This window comes from Cavia porcellus, unplaced genomic scaffold (genome assembly GCF_034190915.1).
Source record: "Cavia porcellus strain 051 isolate PalLab524CR breed Dunkin Hartley unplaced genomic scaffold, mCavPor4.1 scaffold_12, whole genome shotgun sequence".
NCBI lineage: Eukaryota > Metazoa > Chordata > Mammalia > Rodentia > Caviidae > Cavia > Cavia porcellus.
Window position 1 is genome coordinate 63,347,369 of NW_026947495.1, and position 6,585 is coordinate 63,353,953.

Sequence of the window (6,585 nt, forward strand, 5' to 3'; positions counted from 1 at the left end):
GACACCTACTCTTCTGTATAATGGAGATGCATGAATAAATAAATAAATATCTTTAAAGGAAATAAACGAGAATAACAAAAAAAAAAAAAAACAAGCTGAGAATGGTGGCGCATACCTATAGTCCCAGCATTCTGGGAGGCTGAGGCAGGAGGATTTAAATGCAAGCCCAAACTGGGAAATTAAGTGACTAAAAGAGACTCTATGTCAAAAAGGGGTGGGCATGTCACCAAGTGCAAAGGCCCTGGGTTCCATCTCCATCTGCACAAAAAGAAATCCTGCCACTTGCAAAAGTGTGAATTATGCCAGCGACAAAAGGACACATACTGCAGGATCCCTTATTTGAGATATCTCTATTATTTAACTCTTAGAAGCAAAGAATACAAACACAGTGGTGCCTTGGTTCACAAACTTAACTTTGCTCCTCAGTTTTGGAAAAGATGGCCTTGTCTCTGTGTGGGAGTGATGTTTGTGGTCGTGTTCATCACCCAGTGTAGAGTCTGCAAACAAAAACAAAATGCTGCCAACGCTTCCGTTTGTGAGCCAAATTGTTTGCTAACCTAAGCACTGGTGACTGGGGCCCCACTGTAGTGAACCAAGACTGAGAGGAGTATAGAATTTCAACGAGTATAAAGTTTTAGTTATGCAGGTGAGTAGGTTCCAGATATCTGCTAAAAAATACAGCAACTGTAGCTATCAGTAGGGACATGTGTGTCTCAAACTTTGTCCAGGAGACTCAGTGATAGAGCACTTGCCTTGTATGTGAAGGTCCTGGGTTCAGTAACCAGGACGGAAAAAAATTAAATTTGTTTAGAGGCTAAATTTAACGTCAGTGTTCTTACCAAGAATCTTGGGAGGTGTTCAATGTGTTTATTACCTTGATCATAGGCATATGTGTTTGCATATGTCCAAATTCAGCAAATTGTACACATTAAATTTGTGTAGTTATCTGTATATTAATTATACAGCTTGTTTTAAATATAGTGAATTAGTTTAATATAACATAATATAATTAGTATTTAATTAATTATAAAAGTTAGTTTTTGTGGGGTTTTGATTTTGGCAGTATTGGGGATAAGATTTGGGAAACCCAAATCTTTCACACTGAGCTGTACTCCAGGCCTTTTTTATTTTTTGTTTTGAGACAAGATCTTGGTTTTTTGTGTAATTTTTTTTTTTTTTTTTTTTTTTTTTTTTTGAGACAGGATCTTGTTAAGTCACTAAATTGCTCAGACTGGTTTAAATTTGTATCCTCCTTCCTCAGCCTCCCGGAGTGCTAGGATTACAGGATGTATCACCATGCCCAGCTAATAAAACTGTTTTAAAAGGCTAAATTAATTCTTTTCTTTAATTTGCCAATTTGTAAAATAATGAATTCTTTAACATCCTACAATGGTGATAAACTACTTTAGGATTCTTATTGTATCATTAAAATGAAATCATGCATTTAAGAACAATTAGTATGTTTCAATCATCATGGTTGTTATCATTTTTAGTAATTTTTTTCTACCAACCAAAAAAGTTCTTGGTCCACTGACAAATAGCTTTGAAAAACATTCCAGTGTTTTGAATGGTTTTTCTTTTCAGCACATAGTTGGCTGCCTTTCTGATTCAAGAAACCCCGCAGTGTACGTCAGAGCTTGTTCCGTGCTGGGAAGGGACTGGGGTTCCACTAGAGCATGACCTCGCCCAGCAGCTGTAGAAGAACCAACTCCAGCCAGGCTGTGGGTGAGGTTGTCAGGGCAAAGAGCCACAGGCTGCGGCCTTAGCTTGTGCTGGTCTATGATATAGCAGGCTGCCCAGAAACCTGCTAAGCCTTGGCTGTCTCATAAAAGAGGTTACTTTCCAGGATCTTGAGCCAAATTACCTGGGTTCAAAGCATGCTCCTACCAAACTTGGCGAAGTTACTTTATTTCTTTCTGCCTTACTCCCAGCTCCTCTTGTAGAACAACAATACCTCAAGGATGTTATGATGACAAATGAGCCACTGAATGCAAAACACCATTTGCCTGGCATATGGTGAGTGCTCAGTAACATGTAAGCAGTTATTACTGCTCTCATCATGTGAGCTGATCCTGGATTCCCTTTATGTTCCCCAGCCCTACCCAGGAATGGGAATTTGAGACCTCAGAAGCATTCAGGAGGCCGGGAATTCCAGTTTATATTAAGAAGAAAATTACCAGTAAGGTATGGCACCACACACTTGTAATCCCAGCATTCAGGATGCTGAGGCAGGAGTATCGCCGTGAGTTCTGGCCAGCCTGCACTACATAGTGAGATCCTGTCTCAAAAATATAGAAGATCAAGAAGGAAGAGGAGGAGAAGTAGTGTAGGAGAGAGAGGAGGAGGAACCACTGACCTACATCCCCAGCCTCTTTTTTTAAGGTTTTATTTTGAGATAGGGCCTTGCTAAGTTACCCAGGCTGCACTCCAGATTTTGATCCTCCTGTCTCAGCCTTCCAGGTAGCTGGGGTTGTGGGGGCACACCACCAAGCAGATTTACTCCTTAGCTTTTTCATTCTTTACTCTTTTTTCCTGAGGGCTTCTTTGGTGACAAGTTAGGAAAACCTATTCCAGAAAAGACTAACTTTGGAGAACATCTTCACCCACATTATCTCACTCAACCCACCTAACATTCCTAAATAGAGGCATGTTTTATTGCTTGTGGTACCTCTGCAGTGTCAAAGAGTCAGTTAATGACACACAGAGGGAGCCAACACCCACATCTCCTGACTCCAACTTTTCACTTTCCCAATTGTAACCTTTCTTTCATCTATCAACTATTCATTCAATAGCTGCTTATGGAGCATCTATTTATTTGCCAGGTACTGTCCTAGGACTAGCAAGTTGTCGATATGGCAGTGGATTCAGTAATGAAGAAAAGAAATTCATGCATGTAAAAAATCCCTGCCTTAATAGAGGGCACAGTGTAGGCAAAAGAGACTAGAAACAAACAGAAAAATGTATGTCAGATACCAATCTGTAGTATGGACAAAACAAGAGAGTAGCGGGGAGCGTAATACAGTAACAGGGAGGGATTATGGTTCTAACTAACCAATCAAGGACTGGTTCAATTCCTAGCACCAAACAAACAACAAAGGCCGACACATGGTGGTGTCTCTGTGGTGGCACTGAGGAGCCTGAGACAGGAGGATCCACCTGAGGTCAGAAGCCTGAGACCAGCCTGAACAGCATAAGGGGAAAACATCTCAGAAACAAATGAATGAATAATAAAAAGAAACTAGTAATGGGACAAGAGAGCATTCCAGAGTAGTGGTTTCTTATACTGTATATTGATCTAGACAGAGATTGTTAAAGTTTATTTATTTTGTGAGGTTCCTTTAATCAATCTACGTATTGTTTGTGCACTTTTATGTATGTGTCTTATGTATCAAGGGTGTCTCTTAAAGAAATAATATGGGGAAATGCAAGATCTAAAAATCTTTCCAAAATAAATAAATAAATAAAAATAAAAATTAAATAAATAAATAACTAAAAATAAAAATCTTTCCATGAACAAATAATTACTGAGCATCTATTATTGCAAGGTACCATTAGCTACTCCCAACTGAATTGCTTGATGACTTACTATTATGGCACTGACCGTAGCAGACATTTATGGAAGGAATCTCAGTTCTTGTGATAGAGTGGAAGAAAGTTTGTCATTCTGAAAGCTGAGACCTGGGGCTAGGTGAGTCTTTCCCATCTGTGGTCTGATACCAGAAAGGACAGAAGGACCTCAAAATAAATATCCCATTTTAAGTGTTGTTATGATTTTCAAAACCTACTCCAGCTCTTTTTTATAAATCTTTTTTTTTTCTTTATTTAGTACTGGAGGTTGAACTCACAACCTCATGCTTGCCAGGCAGGCATGGTACTGCTGAGCCACTTCCCCAACCCCTAGCTTTCAACTAGTACTTTCAATGTGTGTGTTCACATGGATTTTTTTTTTTAATTGGGAAAGGTAACCAACAAAGATGGATGAAAAATGACTACAAAGAAATACATAATCTTAGTGTAAAAATTGTTTAAACCTGAGAGCATTTTAGCTTACAAAAAAAATCTCGTATTTCTTCAAATGACTTAAAGTCAAATCTTCGTGCCTATTCACAAAGCAGCCCTCCCACCTGCATTTTGATCCCACCTCTTGGGAAACAACCTGGCTCAGTGGGTGTCCTTTGCTTTAACTATAGGATACATGGGATAGTTCATTAAAACCATACTCTCAATTAAAGTCAAACTGCATCAGGCCAAATCACCTTACATATACCATGTTTTAATGTTTTGTTCCACATTTTGTAATTTGAATATTGTAGAGCTCCATAAGGTTCACAACACAGGGTGCAGAATATTTCTCTAAGGCAAGCAGAGTAAGGCCAGATTAGAACGAATGCTCATACGGATGGGGGAAAAACAGCAATGACCCTGCAAAATACTCAGGGAAATAAGGAACTCAGAGATTAAAGCAAGCCGTAAACCACAGCTTTCTCCTCCTGAGATGACGGGGAACATCTGTTTACCAGTTAAACACGCTGCCATTTACATGAGAGTACGTTTAATGGACGGAGCACGGAGCTCACTGGAGGGTGACGTGTTTTGTTTGCAGCGGTGTGTGACTGCACCGCAGCCAGCGCTCGCATCCAACATAACCGAGTGGCCCTGCGAGCCTCTCCCACTACACCATTCCTTGCTGTCGAAGTCCAGGCCTGGCAAATGAAACAAAGCTACTCTGGACAGAATGTCCATGCTGTCAGTTCCATGAAGGCAGAGCAACTAGATCCTTCTCATAGATGTGTTAACACTGAGGAGTCATAAAATCTAAAAGCAAGAAAACCAATAGTCTAGTGACTGAGGTTCTTTTGTTGTTGTCAGGGTGTGCGTGTATGTGTGTGTGTGTCTGTGTGCATGTGTGTGTGTGTGTGTGTGTGTGTGTGTGTGCATGTGTGTGTGTGTGTGTGGTACTGGGTACTGAAATTTCTGGGCTTTCACAGTGACCTACATTCTCAGTCTTCATTTGAGTCTGAGTCTCCCTAAGTTGCCTGGGCTGGACTGAAACTTGCAATCCTCCTGCCTCAGCTTCTCGCAGTGCTGGGGTACAGGGGTGCACCATCATGCTAGGGTTTGAGTATTTATAATTACTTCAGTCATCATATGAAAAGAGAACTTTCCTAAACACCTTGGCTAATAAATTGTCAGTGTTTAAACAACAATTATATTATGAAATGGAAATTAGCTGTTATGATCAAGCCATATGGCTAATATAGTTGATTGATTCATATTTTAGTGAAGATGGAAAGCACGGCCCAAAAAATAGCTGAGTAGATTTTACAAAATTAACTAGAGGTGATAAGTTCTATTTTCTTGCATATGTTAGGGTTTTCTTACCTGGGGAAGAAAGAAAAATCTCTAATTTTGGATGGAAATTGAACAAAAAGAGTTCAGTAATTTGATTTACATAAAGATCCACACACACAAAATGGGTATGTTTGCAAATAGATACATACATATTTGGAGCAAAGAGACCTTTAAAAAAGAAGCTATCCAAATGTTGACTTCTGCAGATGACTGCATAAGGAAAAATGGTTTTGGATTTTTTCTGCATTTTGGAGACACCCTTCAGGATATATGAAATAACCTAGCAGTTTGAACATGCTTGACCATGTTTCATTTGCAGCCTCTAACACGAGTCTTCTACACTGATACCGGAGAAACCATCATCTGCTTACCGGAAAACATCCCGAGACCTGATGAGACATGTCTTGGGTTTCAGTGTGGCAAGCTGGGCACAGCGGTCCCTTCTCTTGACTGTGCACCCTGAAACCCTGACTAAAACACACTTTACACTGTGTGTCTAGACTGCAACTTTCCTTCAGTTGATCTGAAAAAAGTCCTCAAGAGCTGGGTGTGGTGGTGCATGCCTATAATCCTGGCACTCTGGAGGCTGAGGCAGGAGGTCATTGTGCATTTGAGGCCAGCATGGGCTCTATAGCAAGTCCAAGGCCAGCCTGGACTGTTGAACAAGACCCATCTCAAAAAAAAAAAAAAAAAAAAAAAAAAACAAAAAAACAGAAAAGAAAAAAGAAATACCAAAAATGTCTGCCCTTTTGAGTTTCTCCTCTTTGCTTCTCTTTGGGGCTTATCATTGTGATTGTTTTTAATGGATTGTTGACTCTATTCTCCTGTGGCAGTGCCAAGTACTTGAACATAAATTATTTCTGTTAACTTTCACAAAGACCCGTTCAAGGAGGCTGTATTGTCCTCATCTCCACTGTACACAGGAGGAGATTAAGCGGCAGAGAGGCTGGTGGATTGGCTCCTAACAGCTTCGCAGACCAGACGGCAAGTCGTGCATCTCTCGCGTGCAAACCCTCATTATTCTTCCTAGGCCACACTCAAGAAATCTGATCATTGCTCCTCTTAATCCTTTGAAACAAGTTTCTAGAAGGCGAAGGTGGCTAATGGTGCTCTAATTTAAACAAAATAAAAGGAAGACAGAGAAGGTTTTTCAAAGTAAACAAAGGGCAGAAATGTGCAAAACTGAGACCTTGGATTATGGAAGTGCAAAGAGATCCTCAAATTGTAGCCTCT